Source organism: Uranotaenia lowii, chromosome 1 (genome assembly GCF_029784155.1).
Source record: "Uranotaenia lowii strain MFRU-FL chromosome 1, ASM2978415v1, whole genome shotgun sequence".
Lineage (NCBI taxonomy): Eukaryota > Metazoa > Arthropoda > Insecta > Diptera > Culicidae > Uranotaenia > Uranotaenia lowii.
The window spans coordinates 65099612-65118534 of NC_073691.1; the positions used below are offsets into that span (position 1 = coordinate 65099612).

Sequence of the window (18923 nt, forward strand, 5' to 3'; positions counted from 1 at the left end):
AATAAAACTCTTTATATTCGAACCGATGCGATGGTATTTTTCATCATCACTTCCATTTTAAAGTTTCATGGAGCTTAATCATAACAATTTTTTTCTGTCCTATTTTCGAAAGGTTTTTTTGCAATTTATTTAAATTTCGTCGTGAAGTCTCATTTTTTTCCATAAATGGTGATTTTTTTAAAACAAAAGTTCCGAATAAAATCATTGCATTAAAATGTTGGGAATGTTTCAAAATCATTAAAAAATCATAATTTCACAGATTTTAATAAGATGAATCATGAAAAACTTATGCCTTCGGTAATGTGGATTGCTAATTTTGAAGAAAAATGACTCTATTTTATCAATGTTTTGCATGATATGCCTTTGAAATTTCTTAAAATAGCATCACACATAACACAAGACAACAACATTCACAGTTTTTCGAGATGCAAGGTATATCAGAACTGATTTTAACTTAATCATGGGTGCTGAATCAAAATATTTAATTAGATTTTTGATAGCTCTAATTTCCGAGATAATTTTTGAGAATAGGTAATAAATTAGTTATTAAATTGGTGTACTTTATTTAAAAATCTTTAAAATTCAAAAGGGTCATTCCATGCCCAGTGTGCACAGCGAAAAAAAAATCTTATCAAAAATTCGCCAAACTTGGCCGAAAGACTTTCTGAGGCCTGCAAAATAAATCCTCAATTTTTGAAAATGATCCGCCAACCCCTCGTTCCAGGACCCTTTTCTTTTCATCAAGATTTTGAAAAATTCATCATTTTTAAAATACAATATTTCCGGACTGGAAAATTATACCAAAATGACAAAATAAACGTTGTTTAGATTTTATTATATTCTATGAATTGATATTATTTATTTTTTGCAATAGTGACGTTTTAAACGTCAAAACAAAGCTCGAAAAATAAAACGTTATTTATCACAACTAAAGTATATTATTTTCTCGAATTTGAGAAAGTTTTACGTAAGAACCAACCAAGATCCCAATATTATATTTCTTGTTTTCGAGATATGAAAGATTTAAGTTTAACTGTCCATCAAATATTTTCTTACAGTATCCCCTTAAACTTGTAGTAATCCCATTGATGGTTTTCTGGACGAATTAAATTTAAAATCAGCATACATATTGAAGTTATCTTCTAGTGAGCAGCAATTTTTTTTAAAGATAAGATGCTTTAAAAATAAAATAACACTTGTTGTTCCAATTCGTTTTTCTATTGGATAATAATTTTATTCAAGGTGATAACACTGTATTTAATCATTAAGCAAGAGCTTACTTAGCGGATGCTGCGGATGAATTAATATGAGGACTTGGTTAATTTTTCCATAAAACTCCATAAAATTATTCACAGAAATTGTGTAAATGTTGAGAATCTGCTCGTATGTTGATTACCTACTAACCTTACATGAATTATGGCGATACTGATCTAACAATACTTACTATTGACGCACAGCATTTGTTCATTGTATATCGCCTTTATTTATGCAAAGTAATCACAGCTTTTTAGCTGATTCACTGACCGTTGTGAACGAATTGTTGCCGCAACTACTCGCTTACTGCTACTAACTAGTAGTTTTGAATACAACTTCTAAAATCGAAGATTTCGGTATTTTTAAGCTTCTAAATAGTCGGGAATAGTTTACTAAGCATGCTACGTGTTCAATTGAAAAAGAACTTCGTAAGCGATGTTCAGTGGATACATTTTTCAAGAACACACGACTTTTTACCTCAAGGGAGCGGAATTTGTTCAAATTGCGATCAGAAATGCATAATCTAAAGTCTATCTGCAAAAACCATTCTAACAAGTTCGGTAAATTGTCTCCTGTTTCGCAAAATGTTGCTTATGTTGAATGCTTTCAAATCAGAATAACATTGACTGGAAGGTTTAAAGCATCAGTGGCAATCAAAGGAATTCGATCGTTTCACGCCGCAATCCCTTAAGATGCTGGAAAAATTGGAATGAAAACATTTTCAAGCTCCACGGAAAAATATTCTTTGTATGCAAAAAAAGACAATCTAAAGATGATTTAACTTACAGTGTTGGAACGAAAAAAATAGTTATATTTCGAATAAAATATTTCATAAACCGAAAATATAGTTTTTCTTCCATTCAAAATCTAATTTCAAATTTTCTTTAGTTATAAAACAAATCATGAAAACAAAAAATCTGTTCAAGCATGTGACTAAAAATTTCGATGATTAATGCACTCTAGTGAAACCACTGAATGCTGCTAGTGAATAATTGTTAGACAATTCAACTTAAAGCTTTAATATCTCGAAAACAAGAAATATCATTTTGAGATTTTGGTTGGTTCTAACGTAAAGTTTTCACAAAAAAACAATGAAATCATAAAATTTAAGAAAAAAATATCCTTTGCATGCAAAAAATAACGTTTTATTTTTAGTATATGTTTTGACGTTTAAAACGTCACTATTTTAAAAAATGAATAACATCAATTGATAGATTTGAATAAAATCTACACAACGCGTATTTTGTCATTTTGGTATGATTTTCCAGTCCGGAGATATTGTATTTTAAAAATGATGAATTTTTCAAAATCTTGAAAAAAAGAAGGGAGGATCCTGGAACAAGGGGTGGGCGGATCATTCTCAGAAAGTCTTTCGGCCAAGTTTGGCGAATTGACCCATATGTTTTCGATATATATTTTCACATTTTTTAGCATAATTCAGTAGATACTGTAAGAATTCAAGCAAATTTAATGCATCAAAAAGTTCAAATTTAAAAAAAAGTTGGTCCATTTCTTACACTTTTTAACATTGAAAATCATTGATGTTTTTTTGCATAAAATTCTAAGGTTGAGGTCAATCATAACAATTACGTTGAAGACAATATCTTCTCAACGGATTCATAGTCCATGCAGTAGAGAGTTAACTCTAGCGTGCCTTTCTTTTGCTTTCTGATCGAGAACTCTTACTGAGTTTGATATTAATTTGGGAAATTATGCATTTAGTGTTTTGAAGAAACATTTCATTCAGTTTGTGTTGAACAAAAAAAACGTACTGCTTTAAAAAAATAAAATAATCTGGAATGAAAGACAATACAGTCGACACGCCTTATTTCAGTTAGTTAGGTTTAAAAGTTCAGGGTTAGCGAATTCAAATTCACTGGTTGATATAAATTTGATTACGATGAAAAATGTTCTCGGATTTTCGAATGACCCCTTTTAAAGGGGGTCGTCCTTACAAGACAAATATTGTTTTCGTGATATTGACGTTATTTTTCGTCGGATTGTGATGAAAATTGGCACATGGGGGTTTTGAGAGATGAGAAATTGATTCCACATATTTAATTTTGGATCAGGGGTCGCCAAACTGGGTCGTTCATTTATACTTTTCAATATTTTGGTGATATTTTCGTTATTATACATCGGATTGAGATGAAAATTTCCGCTTGGATATTTCTAGGGACGGAAAATCGATTACCGATATCAAATTATTATACATCGGATTCAAATGAAATTTGGTACACGAGAATTTTGAATGACGTACAATCGATTTCAGATATCAAATTTAATGTAAGGGGTCGGCGAAAACAGTCGCCCATATTAACTTTTCAATATTTTTATGATATTGACTCCAATTGATTCCAATTATCCTATTTGGGTTAGAGGTCGGCCAAAGAGGGCAACTGGTCAAATCGTTTTTTCCTGAAACTCGCCAAAAAAACGTCGATAAGATAACATACGATATCGGCGTTATTTTTATTTTATTCATTTTATTTTAATATTGGCGTTATAATGCGATGAATTGGTTTGAAAATTTGCACACGGGGTATTGAGGGAATGGCAATCGATTTCAGATATCCAAGTTTGTAAAAGAGACCACCGAAAGGGGTTTAACTTTTTGACAATAATTTCGTTTTTATGCAACGATCGAGTCGAAATTTATACACGGGAGTTGAGATGGTGAACAGATTTTTGATTTCCATATCTGTATCAAACGACAAAATGTTAAATTTGATTTTGCAAAAATAACATGAGTTTGTATCGCATCGAGACGAAAATTCATATACGGGTTTTTTTAGTACCGTCTGTTGATTCCTGATTACAAATTTAGAAGCAAACGGCAGAAAAAGTTATCGTCCATATTACGTGTGCAACTTTTTTAAAATTATTGCTAAACAATGCATTTAGAAATGCATCTGGAAAATGCTTGGCAATTGATATTTATTCCCACTGTTCATGAAATATTCTGAGTTGAAAGCGAAACGGAGTTCGTATGGGATCAGCTAGTATCCTAATAAAAACCTTTAAACATTCGATTTTTACTATATTCGTTTGATTGTTTAATTCATGGTGCATACAAGAGGCCTTCTCCATCTCAAATAATCAACCATGCGAGTCTTAGTACTTTTAATAGCATAATGAAAAATTACCCAAACAGGGCACTTTCCGCGATATCTCTGTTTGTTCAGGCTGGGCTGCTAAATCAACACCAAAACATCCTACACTTTAAATTTGCCTAGCGACACAGAGAGCTCACCCTTTTTTCTCCTAGACAAGAAAAATCCGGATAATTATATTTCCCTTCACACCGCATGGAAATGGCTATTGTAATTTTTTTTTCTGTTTTTGTTACTGCTTCCACATTCAAAGAAGAATGTGGGAGGAGGATGAACTCAATTTTTGGCAGAATAATGATTTTCCGTTCCGGCTGCTGGTGTTGGTGCTGCAACAGATCGGGTTAAATTGTTTTTCTAGACCGGAGTCGTTGCGATTTGAAGGTTTTTCGCTGTTCGTCTTCGAGCGCTCGTTGAAAAATGTTTAGCAGCTGTCGAAAATCCGATACAAATGGGAAATAAGTAGAACGGAGACTGTTGAATTTATTCGTTTGTTGAAATGCTTTGATTTTATTTGGTTTTTGAATTAAATCATAAATTTTTGCAATTTTAATTTTAAAATTAAAAAAAAAAATTATAAATTGGCACACGCCTGGCAACAAAATTTGAACCAAACATCATTACTTCAACTGATGATTTATAAACTTTGTCTTCCACAGGGGATACAAGTCGATCAAAACGATGGGAAATGTGTTTATAGAGTGTGTTTTGTGAATGTCTAGAAAAACTGGTCAGCCCAAGGCAAACCATATCGCATCAGTTTTTCGTACCTTCATTATTTCTGCTCCCGGTGGGGGTGCGGTCAGAAAATTGATGCGGTTTTTTTTTCTCTGCCAGCTACCCCGTAGAGCTGGCCATCAACCTATGTTTGTTTAGACGTCCAAATCCGACGGCGACGACAACGTAGACATAGATTTCCCACCCCGCCGGGGTTTGGATTTGCAAAATATATACACGACCGGAAGTAGACAATTCGCTTTCGATCGATTTGCGATTGAATCAATGCGTGCGTGTGGCATTAGTGAGTCGTGTAAACATACGTTTATTTGTTGATGACTAGTCAGTTATATTTACGTTTATTTGCTATATTAATTTAGAAGGAGGTTTGGTCATATTAAAGTTCTACATTTTTTCAAATTAATTACTTAACCCTTCGTTTCATAAAGTAACAAATTTGCAACAATTAATGAATGAAAAAAGTTAAAAATCGTATTTTATTTTAATTTTTTTTTTTTCTAGATGTACAAATCATTTTCAACTGTTTGAAATGATTTTTAACGAAAAATAAAAAACTTCTGAAATGAAAGGTCAACAAGGAAATTTGGTGCGTACCCACACATAAATAGTACATGTGTTATAGAAAAAAATAAAGATTGCAGATCTGTAAAATTTTCTCGTATTGTAGAATTTGCAAAACATCCTACAGTTATCAAATTCTCCAACATTTTTTTAGCATGAGTGAACTTTCACTTAGAATAAAAACTGTAATAAGATTTAAAAACAAATTATTAGCTATGAGTTTTAATTATTCTTTAAATATGCTTCTCTTTTGAGTTGTTGTTGAATTAATTTTATTCAATATTAAATTAAATTTTCATCTTAAAAATCAACAAATTCAATTTCGAATATATATATACAGTGACGGAAAAAACTTCAAGATCACTTCTCACCAAAATTAAATCAAGCCTACTTTAGGGTTGAAAAATTGATGTTCTTATTTGTTTATTGAATAGTTATAAACTCCACAAACAACATCATACACTTTGCCAGTTATTGGGAAATCCTAAAATTGGATCTGTTTTGACCGGTATTATCAAGAAGGATGAATGATCACAAGTGGTTGAAATTCAAATGTCCAATGCTTCGTGCGAGCGATTCATCAACCTACAATATGACAAATCTGCCAGGTTTAACGAAGGGGATTCCATACGGAATTTTTTTTTAAAGACATACACCGTCTTAGCCGATTTGGGCTTTACAGACTGAATAAATGACGTGGACAACTTAATTAACATTTAACACCCAGTACCGAGATGGGAATCGAACCCATGCCTAGAGGGGGCTAGCGATTACCATCTTACCACGCTAACCACTGTAAAATTTGTGTGCATCAAATTCAATATTGTTCGGAAATGTCGGAAACTTTTTTCCGGCGATTCTGAATGTATTTCAGGTTTCTTTAAATATTTTCATGAGAAAGTAAAGAGTCGCAACCTAACAGCCCAAGTGATTTATAACGTAGATGAATCTGTTTTTTTTTTAATGCTTCCATCAGAAAGACTTGTTGGTCCAAGTAAAAAAAGTCTGCTGGGTTTAAAGTTGACAAACAGCGTATAGTTTTCATGCCTTATAGTTATGTAATAAGAAATAAAAAGTTACCTAATGCATTTGCACCAGTCACTTATTTCGCCTCTAAAAATGCCTTGACGACTCGAGTGATTTTCCAAAGCTGGATTCATCAGAACTTCGTATCAGCAGTAGGCAAATTTTAAGCGTGGAAGCCCAAGCAACCAAAAGTCCTATAAAACAGGTACAAAAACGCTTACTCAGCCGCATCATTGATATGAAATCCATTCTATGCAGCTCAAAATTTAAGTTCTTATTGAAGCTTTCAAGTTAAAAAAAAGTTTTTATGATCTTCCATTCAGCTTCCAGCGGCCTTTTTATTCAGCTTCCAAAAATCGTAAAATTAGCTTTCTCTGTCTATCTCATTTGCACCCTTGACATCGGTTCATATCACCTTCTCTTGATTATTTACTATATGGTGCCGTCATGATGCCATGCACCGGATTCCAAACTCGACAAATTGCTCAATTGCTTCTTTCCTACAATTCTTTCATATATCGCATCAGAATGGTCACTCAATTACTAAATTACTTATTGAAAAAAAACTTGCCCGGCTTGGGGATCGAACCTCAACCTTCGTGGTGAGAATCGAATACGCTACTACTAGACCACGCCTAGATGTTGTTCTAACTGAAACTAAAACTCGATGTGGTGATTTCATTTTGAAAGCACCTCAATGCACTTTTTGTGACTTAGTAAATCCCGCTTTGAGCACTTTTGTGCCCTTTATGTGATTTCAGTCCCGTATAACGTACGTATAAATTACTTTTGCAACTTTCAAATTCATTAATTAGTACTTAAAGTTCACTTAAGGGAGTTGGTCAGTTGATTCTCTTTGTCAGCCAATATGTAACTTTCAAAACCTTCATTCAATAAAATATGTGACTTTTTATTGCTTGGGAGGCGTATTTCTCCGAAATCTATATTTTAATGGATAATTGCAGTACAACGTACAGTAATTCAAAGATTTCGGAAAGGAAAATAAGAGTAATTTTCAAAGAAAAAACTTGTACACTAAGACGAAGCGGCCTTGATTCATTTGTTTAACATCGGACATCATTTTTTATGTCATTCACCAGTCATCTTGAATCATCATCATCTTCTTTCTTCTCTATCACTTTCAACGTCATCATGTCACGTAATGTCCCTTTGGAATTGGAAGTATATTGTTCATCAGGTTATGTCGTGATACGGAACACTATGTAAAAAAATGTTACTTTAAATAAGAAGGTTTAAGTTTGAGTATTTTTGCATTGAAATAAAGTGACAAAATCCCGGGGCATAGTAAGAACTCCTTCTACAAAAGAACATTTTTTCTTAGATAAATTTTAATGAGGATTAGTTTCGTACTTCTTATAGTATTAATTTTTCATCAAAATAGAAATATCCATATCATCTTTACAGAAATATTTAAACAAAACCATCTAGGTTCTCAAGTGACGTAAATATTAGGTATAATTTAAGAGCACCAGAAAATAAGCGCTAATGATTGTTAAATCATCTTGATCTATAATATACACACACTGAAACATGATATACACATTGTTTCTAAATTTTCACCATCATTAATTTTTTGATTTTTCACTGATTTTTATTAGAGCCGCAGTTTCGCATGCAAAGAGTCACAGATAGCCGCTTTTCAAATTATATTCCACCGAACTTAATAGAAGAGTAAATAAATAAAAAAAAATACCGTAAAACGGGGTAGCTTTGATCAACATGGAATTTTTCCTCATAATCATCAATAACTAAGTCTCAAGTTTAGAGCAAGTTCACTGGTGTAAGGAAAAAGTTGTAGAAAATTTGTCACTTTTTGCACATTTTGAAAATTTTGCCAAGCAAAAACATTTTCAAGATCTGTGGCCTTCAAGTTTTTTAACAACACGTGTTGTAGTTTCGGTTGCTGTGATGCAAAAATTGCAATATTTCTATCACAAACGGCTGAAATAGAAACAGTGCTGTAAAAAAAAAATACAACGCCCAAAGATCTTGAAAATAAATTGCATGGTAAAATTTTCAAAATGTCAAAATTTCAATCACTTTTTCCCAACACCAGTGAACTCGCTCTAAAATATCATAAAACTTTTTTCTACGTTTAAAAACCTACATGTTAAGTTTCAAATTGAGATAGACTTTGTTTTTTTTTGAGAATTTCAAATATAAGTATAAATGTTATTTCAAAATCTTGAAATATCTATTTTTTGACGGCTCACTAACAAACACCCTTCCTGATGAAATCATGGCATTTAGTAGTAGCAGGTTGTTTATGTAAAAGTTCAACATTTTTCATTAGTTAATTTATAGTTTTGGTGTAGTTTGTGTTGTATTTTTAGGTAAATTTTTGATATTTGGAAAATAGGGACGTTTTCCAAGGATAAACCAGTCCATGAACAAAAGGTTTGAAAACTCATTAAATGGTAAAGTTTGATGGAAAAATTAAAGAGGAATAGTTTGAGGGCCTAGAGAATTGAATGCAGGCAAAATTTCAATTTTTTGCAGTTTAAAATTTTATAAGTAACTAGCTGATCCCATACGAACTTCGTTTCGCTTTCAATTTAGAATATGTCATGAACAGTTTGAATGAATGTCAATTGTTAGGGATTTTTCAGACACATTTCCGAATGCATTGTTTAGCAATCATTGCAAAAATGTGGACAACGTTAATATGGTCGATCACTTTTTCTGTCGTTTGCTATTAAGTTTGAAATCAGAAATCAATTGACCGTGCCAAAAACGGCCCGTATATGAATTTTTGTCTTAATGCGATACAAACTCACGTAATTGTAGCAAAAACTAATTTAACAATTTATATGGAAGACCCCCTTTTTTGTCGTTTGATACAAATATTGAAATCAGAAATCATTTGACTCTCCCAAACCCCATGTATAAATTTCGACTTGATCATTGCAGATCGGTGGCCTCTTTTACGAACTTTGATTTCTGAAATCTATTGCCTTTTCTTCAAAACTCCCGTATGTAAATTTTCAAACCAATCCATTTCATAATAACGTCAATATCGCAAAAAAAAACAGTGAATAGTGAATAGTGAATATGGACGACAACTTTGGCCGACCTCTGCACTATGGGGCATTTCCATACAATGAGGCGGCAAAAAGTATGATTAGGTGTTTTAGACTATTCTGTTATTTTTGTTTGAAAATTACTATTTTAACTAACTTAAAATAAATTCTAACAAAAATTTTGTATAAATAACTTTTAAAGTACGATGCTTGGTGTTATTTTTGACCCTACTTTTTATTTCTTTTGAAAACCGGGTTTTGGACTAATTGATCATTAAATGATTAATAACATCAAGACATTTCATGAAACTCAAGAGAAAAATGTGTGAAATGATTGATCAATCATGAGTAATATTTTTTTTGACAAATCAACATCAACTTTGTTAAATTTATACTCATTAATGGGTAAAAATTACCCATTTGCATGATATTTTCAGCTTTATTTGACTATAACTCAAAAAACGGTGAATTAAGGTGCCTGGAATCTCTTTCATTGTATTTTTAGGACTTTAAACTAGATCTTGATAGTGAAAAGAGTATGGGGAAATGCGAGGATTTTTTTTGGCAAGGCTTTAAAGTTTTTGACTTTTGAAAAAAATAATTATTTACTCATTTTTATCATAGATCAATTTAGTGTGTAAAAATTTTGAATGGTTCAAATGATAGCTTTTAACATAAGCTTTTATATGGTGTACTTTAAGTTTGAGAAAAAAATGTTTTCCATAGAAATATATGTGATTTAAATTTTTTTCTTCATCGTATAAATTTTTCAATTTTTCAAAGTCTGATGTCTGTGGTGCGTTCAGTTTTCAAGATAATGAGTTGAAAAACTGGGAATATCTTAGTTAAATATAAAGTTATTAACTAGTAAAAATAAAAAAGCGATCCGATAAAGTTCAGTTTTTGACTTTTTGCCGCCTCAAACCCCATAGTGCTCTGACCCAAAAATGGATAATTAGAATCAATTGTTCGTCCTTAATAATTCCCATGTACAAGTTTCCACGTCAATCCGATGAATAATAACGTCAAAAGTATATTGAAAATTTAATATGAACGACCCCTTTTGCCGACCCCTTACACTGAATTCGATACCTGAAATCGATTGCTTGTCATTCGAAACTCTCGTGTACCAATTTTCATCTGAATCCGATGTATAATAACGTCAATATCGCAAAAATAACGTACAGTGAATTCGGATGACCCTTTTGGCTGGCCCCTTACACAAAATTTGATACCAGCAATCGATTGTCCGTCCCTAAAAACATCCGAGTGCAAATTTTCTTCTCGATCCGATGAATAATAACGTCAATATCACAAAAATATTGAAAAGCTAAAATGGACGACCCCTTTTGCCGACCCCTGACCCGAAATTCAATACCTGAAATCGATTTCTGACCTTTCAAAACCCCCATGTGCAAATTTTCATCATGATCCGACGAAAATTAACGTCAATAACGCTAAAAAAATATTTGTCTTGTATGGACGACCCCCTTCAGAAGGGGTCAACCGAAATTCTGAAAACATTTTTCATCATTCGTGGTCCTAATGAGCATCCATGCCAAATTTCAGCTCTCTAGCTCTTAAGACGGCTGAGCCTATAGAGGACAAACAAACAAACAAACAAACAAACCCACAGAAATTGCTTTTTATATATAGGGGAGATTGAGGATACTTGATCCCTGGGGATACTTGATTCCTTAGCTATATCTCAAAACTGGAATGTCTTACAAAGATCAAATGTTCTAGAAAAATGTGCCAAAATGAGCAAAATAACAATGCTTGTAGTTTAAAATTTTTTAACAAAATAATTGTTTGAGTAATTGAACTTTGTTTGAAAAATTTCACAAAGTGTAACTTGAAGATATTTTTTCATCACTTTAAAATGTTCCTTACATGGGCAAATTATGAAAAAAATATTTGTTCCAATGTATCAATCGTTCGAGCGTAAAATGAACTTCATAATGCCATATTCTCAAAGCAATGGAAAACTTTCAACTTTTTTCAGAAAAAGTTTTCTAAAATGTTGATTATGGGTACAATTGATCCCCTAGAGTTGGGTACAATTGATCCCCCTTCCAAACGGCATATTCTACTTCTGAATTGATTGTTATGATTGCTGATTACGAAATTACTAATATTTATAAAACAATTGTCTGAAGAAAAGAGCAAAAATAATTAATTTTCTCTTAATTATAAAAAATAGCGCCTTTAAGTATGCAATGATATTAGCGTTGAGACGAAGTTATAGAATTTTCTTCTTATGTCTGCTATAAATTGTGAAATGAGAACAAACATGACCAAAATAGTCAATTAACATTCTATCTTGGGGTTTTGTTTGATTTTGATACAAGGATTAGGGCTTCCTGAATAAAAGATCAAGTCTCCTTCAATAAGGGATCAAGTCTCCCATAGCTTCAGAAAAATCGCAATTTTTTTACTCCCACGAAAATGCTGAAAATAAGAAAAGGGGATCAAGTATCCCCACTCTCCCCTATAGATGTTAAAATTTTTTGCCCCTTAATTTATGCAGCATCATTGTCCATCTTTCGATTTTATTTGTTGTTCGGCTTTAACACATTAAGGACCGCAGTGTTGTTTTTTTTTTGACCGCGAAGAAATCTAAACCAAGAAACACCGAAATTCAGCATTGTGTATTTTAGAACTCACTGGACCAAAAGTTACATATTTTGTATATTTGAGCCACCGAAAGTGTTCTATTCAATTTTGTAGAGTTTTATGACTATTTTTATATATGTAATTTGAATTTTTTCCGAACTGCCTAAGTCTATCAATAACTAGCATTTGTAAACATTATGAAGGGGTTTTGTATCCTTTATGATCAAGAAAACTCGTTGAAACCGTCAAAATAGAGACTGGTCATTGTTACTCCAACGTATCAAATTGTAAACAAAGACGAAATCGATTTTTAAACCAAATTTAAAGTAGTCTAATTAATTTTTGCAACCATGTTTTACGTTCATAGGAGTCCAATACTGGTTTTAAAAATATGAAACATGCCACACATCTCTAAACAGAAAAAAATAATCGAAAAATATTTAAAAAAGTGATCAATCTTACCCCGTTTTACTGTACGTTTTTTTTTAAATCTGGAATAATACTTTTACGTGATGTTTGACAATGCTTTCTATTGAATTATCTAATATAATTTTGATTTTACAGAGGCTATCGAATGAAAATCAATAACTGATTTCAACTTACATAGAATAAAGGTTAATATGTCAATGAAAAAACAGCAATTTATTCGCATTAATAAACAGAACGCATCGATCAACTTACTTAGCTTTTATTTACCACCACTCTGCCACAACTTCCCCTAATGCCACAGGTTCCAACGAGAAAATTTTGTTCCGAAACCCAACTTTTCGCGTTCCGATCTCACACGTATTTCCCGGTGCCACTCTTAGACGCGTCCAGTCACGTTTTCCTTCTCTAGTAAACTTTTCCCAGGATGAGTGTGTCTCGAAAGATAGGAGCAAAAAAAAAATACGCGTAGCACTTCTGGTGGCACTTGGTAATCCAACAGGTTGTAGGTACCCGTGTGGTTAAAACATGGCACGTAATTCACCGTTTTTTTGTAGGTTTGTAAATATACCTTGAGCTTGTTCTACTTTGCTAGCGGATGTAAAATCAGACCTTTTCTCGAAAGCACTTGAAGGTTGTTAAGGAGTTTACACAAATCTGCGACGACAGACATCAGTCTTTTCTTCAATGATGGTTGGGAAATGTGTTCCCTTGGTCATGACACCGAACTATCGACAGCTGCAGCGAAATTAAGAAAATTTTACCGGAACATTTAGAAATGTTTCTCGGCGCACCCGGTTTGCATTAATGTTCGCACACGTTTCGACTAACTGGTCTAGAGATGCGCTCATGAAAATGTACATAAAAATAGCCCCAAGAGAGTACGGTTGCGGTTTGGGGGCCCCTTTTTTATGGTGTTCATCTGCCGGGAGATGGAAACTTCGCTTATTTTATTTTCACGTTTCTAGCTATGATTTTGACCAAACCGTGCCCTTCCAGACCGTTCACGCACGAATTGGATAAGCTGTTGATGGACCACTTAACGCCACGCTAAATGTCACCCAACTGAGAACGGCTCCCTGTTGATCGTCGTAGCATCTCCGGTCGGCCATCTCTGTCAAGTGCATTGGAGACATTCTACATCGACTGCATGTTATGTGATTTCCAACATTTATCACCGGTTTACTTTTGTTAGCTACTACTGGTGGCTGTATCTAGGTAGTAGAACTTCACGTTCAACAATCTTTCATAATGCATCACCATTTATCACCGGACTCGTTTCCCACCGTCTGGAAATCGTCCCAACAACTGAATCTACTTCATAGGCTAGCTCACAGTTCACAGCAGTTTTGTTGCAGCTCACATAGAGCTGTGAAAAACTGCACTATAGTAGATTTTCCTCTAGTAGATCCACCCACCCACTTTAGTCTCCAAGTTTCCCGCCAAGCTATTCATGGCTGCACATAAAATGCACAACAATACGCGAACTATGTATCACTCCTTCTACCCCTCGACAGAACGACTAAACGGCCTGTTTCCTTCAATCCGCTAAAAATGTGCATCCCGCGCGAAAACGTCGGACCTTTTCTCGCGAGTTCATCTTCTACACATTATTCCTAGCTCCAAACACAATTCCTAGACGTATAGTAACTGTTCCAACTCCGAATGATGTTGAATATTTCGAGCATCAAACAGCTACAACGTCCTTCCCACACTCCTACGCGACTCCACAACCAGTTATCAAATTCGGCCTAAAGTGGCCATTATCGTCGTCGTAGTCTTCGTCGCGCAAGAAAGCAACCAAACCAAAACTTTGACCACCTCACGCGCGCCTCGCACAAAACGACCGATCCAATGAAATCACAATCAACGAATGACGGCTAGTAGTGCGGTGTTTGCAAATGGACCATCATCCGTTTTGCGATGCGAGATGCTCTACATCCAACGTCGGGCGAGGAAATCCTTCATCCATGCCACCCACCAACCCAGTCGGGAAAATCCTCCCACCAGCAGCCACTACTCTGAGTGGGGTAGAAGTTTCCATTCATGACGTTTCCCCAATTTTTCTCGATTCCAGAGTCATTGCGTACTTTCTACAATTAAAAATGTTAAGCCGAAAATGTACCCCCTTACCCTACTATTAATGGTGGCGGCTGCCTTACCGGAAAAGTGTGGCGGCTCGGCTCCTGCCTGATCAAATGATGGTGTTTTTATTTTCATTCGGCTGTTTTTTATGTTATTGGTGCTACTGGGGAAGCTTCATTGCTGCCTGCCGCCATCAAAAGAATGGTGTCGATGATTATGCCATGCTCCGTTATCCTATACGATGATGATACTGATGATGGTGGTTGATGATGACGGGACGAATCCTTCTGTTTCTTGTGAGCCAGTGAACAAGTGGGTAGCATACCTACAAGTGGCAGTTGAAGCTAATTTAATACGGATCTATGGCTACCGTTTTGTTTTTAATATAATAATGTATCACCATTTATCATCGGACTCGTTTCCCACCGTCTGGAAATCCTACATAATCTAGTTTTATAAGAATCATTTTTAAAAACAAAATTAAGCAATATGTCATCCTACGGGACCCTGAAAGCTCACTAAGCTATAGCTTCCTGTCTTCTCAGCTGATATTTTTAGTTGTTGTTAATTTTCAATTTAAATTGAAAAATCGCTATTAGGAAAGTGTACCGAATTTCGCTATATGGGTTTCATTATTTATATTAATAAGCTAAATCCTTGATTCGTAGATATTTAATTTTTTGGGTTTTAGGAAATTTCTTTGTAACACCATCACGTTTAAACGGACGGTTGGAATGGAGTGAAATTTGGTATCCGAGGATTTTTTTGAGTCAGAAATGGTTTGTATAACAGTTTGCAGAATCCTTTTTTTATGGAAAGGGGGTCCCCATACAAAATCAACAGAAAATGGGACACAAGTCGAACAATTTGGTTACAATGTTCATTAAACTTGATTCACGAGCACGGTGAAGTTAACGACGTGCAGATGAAATTAAACATTTATTACGATTTATTTAATAAAATATAGAACCAAGTTTATCAGGTTGCCTAGCTTAAATTCAAATATTTATTTTCCACCTTTTATTTTATTTTCATAGTATTCCGTCTCACGACATAACTTGACGAACATAATTCCTAAAATTCACTCGGTCCATGGCAACTGTTCTCCAATTCCTGGGGCACCCCACGTTCGCCAGATCACGCTCCACTTGGTCTAACCACCTCGCTCGTTGCGCCCCGCTCTTCTTGTTCCTACCGGATTCGAAGCGAACACCTGTTTTGCAGGACAGTCGTCCGGCATTCTCGCAACATGTCTCGCCCAGCGTATCCGGCCAGCTTTCACCACCTTCTGGATACTGGGTTCACCGTAGAGTCGCGCGAGCTCGTGGTTCATCCTTCGCCTCCACACTCCGTTCTCCTGTACGCCGCCAAAGATGGTTCTTAACACACTTCGCTTGAATATTCCGTGTGTAGGGAGGTCCTTCTCGAGCAATATCCGTGTCTCATGCCCGTGGAGAACAACCGATCTAATAAGCGTCATGAACAGGTTACACTTCGTGCGAGGGCTAAGTCTTCTCGATCGCTGTTGCTTGTGAAGTCCATAGTAGGCACGACTTCCGCTGATAATTCGCCTCCGGATCTCACGGCTGGTGTCATTGTCTGCGGTCACCAGTGAGCCGAGATAGACAAAGTCTTCGACTATCTCCAGCTCGTCGCCGTCGATCGTGACCTTGTTATTACTGGACAAGCGGACTATTTTCCACCTGTCATCCTAATTTGGCACTTCTTGTTCTTAATGTCAAAATCTTGCGTATCAAATACGGGATATTTAGTATTTTCGCTCGCAGCGAGTGAGCAGTTCTTAGAAGCATAACTGAAATATTACAAATTTAACAACGTAACTAAGTATATTCTAAAAAATTTAACCCAACACTTTTGATAACTCAAAGATAATAAATCTTCTTGAATTTAGTTCAATAGTGTCTGAGGTATAGAGTGCCCAATTTTGGTGTTTCCCGAATAAAGTCTTGAGATACTGCCAACGTTAATAATTATCGACCGATATCTACTTTGAGTGTTTTTAACAAAAATTTTGAAAAACTATTAACAGTGAGGTTGAATAAATTCCTCATTGACAATAATATATTTTATTGTAGACAGTATGGTTTTAAATCTGGGTCTAGTACTTTGATTGCAATATGCGAATTAGTTGACTCAATTATCGAAAATATTGATTCCAAGAATATCATTGGTGGTCTGTTTCTGGACTTAAAAAAGGCGTTTGACACTTTAGATCATGAAATACTCCTGACCAAACTAGAGTACTATGGTATACGAGGTGTAGCCAATGACTTAATTCGTAGCTACTTATCAAATCGGAAGCAATTCGTGTCCATTGACAACACCAGCAGTGCACTTGAAAAAATTGAAATAGGGGTTCCACAGGGAAGTAATATTGGACCATTACTTTTCCGACTTAAGCAAGCATCCCTTACATGGTACTCCTCGTCTCTTTGCCGACGATACTGCACTTTTTTACCCTGACAAAAATCCTAATACTATAATAAGCAAAATGGAGGAAGACCTCGAATTGCTACTTAACTATTTCAACAGCAACCTTTTGTCATTGAACTTTTCAAAAACTAAATATGTAATGTTCCACTCAGCACGAAAAATTGTACCTCCACACAATGATACATTGGTTGGGAGGTGTACCATTGAAAAAGTAAATGAATTTAAGTATTTAGGCATACTTTTGGATGAATCGCTTTCTTGGAATAATCATATCGCTCATATTCAAAGGAAAGTGTCCTCGTTTTGTGGAATTCTGTGGAAAATTAAACAATTTGTTCCACGCCACGTTCTTTTCAAGCTTTACTATGCGTTCATACATTCCCATCTAAATTATTTGATAGCTGTATGGGGCAGGGCCTCCATATCGTCTTTATCTCGGCTTCAGACCTTACAAAACAGATGCCTGAAAACTATTTTAAATTTGCCTTTGCTTTATACGATATCAGCACTATACTCAGACACGTCGCACAATATATTGCCTTTATCTCAGCTTTGTGACTTGCAAACAATGATTTTTGTGTTCGATAATCTCCCTTCTACTAATACCTCTCGTAATTTGAAGTTCACTGTAGTATCGCGCACCCATATTACCCGTCAATCAAACTATTTACAATGCAGTAGATCTAGCACGACCTTTGGTCAACGGAGAATATCTTTTACCGGACCTACTAAATATAATTCTTTACCGCAGGAAATAAAAAATTCTCAAAACCGTAACATATTTAAAACGAAACAAATACAACATCTTAAGGAAACGCTGAACCTATAACAACCAATCATTATACCAGTTTTTTTTTATTCGTAATATTTTTGTACTTCTCATTTTAATTTGTAATTTTTTGAACTTAATAATTAAGCAGTAGTGTAATGTTCTTAAATATACTTTTTCTGTTATTTGTTATTTTTACTAAGTAAGCAAGAAGGATCTCTTAAAGGGAAACCTTTTTCCACTGAGATCCCTTCTCTAGAATAATACTTTAATCTTAATGTACATTTCCTCGCATTAAATATATTTGTGTTCTCAACATGCTTAAATTTTTTGCTCGCGTCCATTTGTAAATTTTTGCTGCCAGACATGTTGAGAACTGAAGTGTCCATTACCAGGGGACTCAGTTGAGTTTTTTGGTGTGGGGGAGTGTGGCAATAAAAAAAAATCGCATTTCTTAATGTGTTAACATATGGATGATCCTATTGTTAACATATTAGACAATCGTTCAGATTCTAGAAGGCTACCCAAGTAACCATAAGCATTAAGCCATAACCCTTAATCAGCATAAAATCAACATTTCTAATGCAAGTTAGCATTATATCAACATTCATAATGCTTCTTAGTTTTATATAAGCATTATTAATGCATAGAAGCAATAAAAAAAAATTAGCACTTATGATTGCACTATATGCACATATTCCTTCCTGTTAATGCTTATAAAAAGCTTTTTTAAAGCGTAGAAACGTCAAACTCGCGAATGTAAACAAGAGTGATTTTTCCATTTGCTGCGTGTGAGTAAGCAAGACAGCTAGCGAAAAAAATCAGAGCGGGCAGTTGCAGTTG

The 18923-nt window shown here is 34.5% G+C and overlaps 1 protein-coding gene across 2 annotated transcripts in view; it reads right to left on the reverse strand.

Moving 5' to 3' along the window:
- The window catches only part of LOC129740497 (proton channel OtopLc), a 207865-nt gene that overhangs the window by 166664 nt on the left and 22278 nt on the right, over window positions 1–18923 (reverse strand). Inside the window, exon 1 of one of the 2 annotated variants that reach the window (XM_055732188.1) lies at window positions 13028–14632. The exons of the other annotated variant lie outside the window; for it this stretch is intronic. The gene's annotated coding sequence lies outside the window, so the exon portion shown is untranslated. Of the gene's footprint in view, window positions 1–13027; window positions 14633–18923 lie in introns of those variants that run through there. 2 annotated transcript variants of the gene reach the window in all.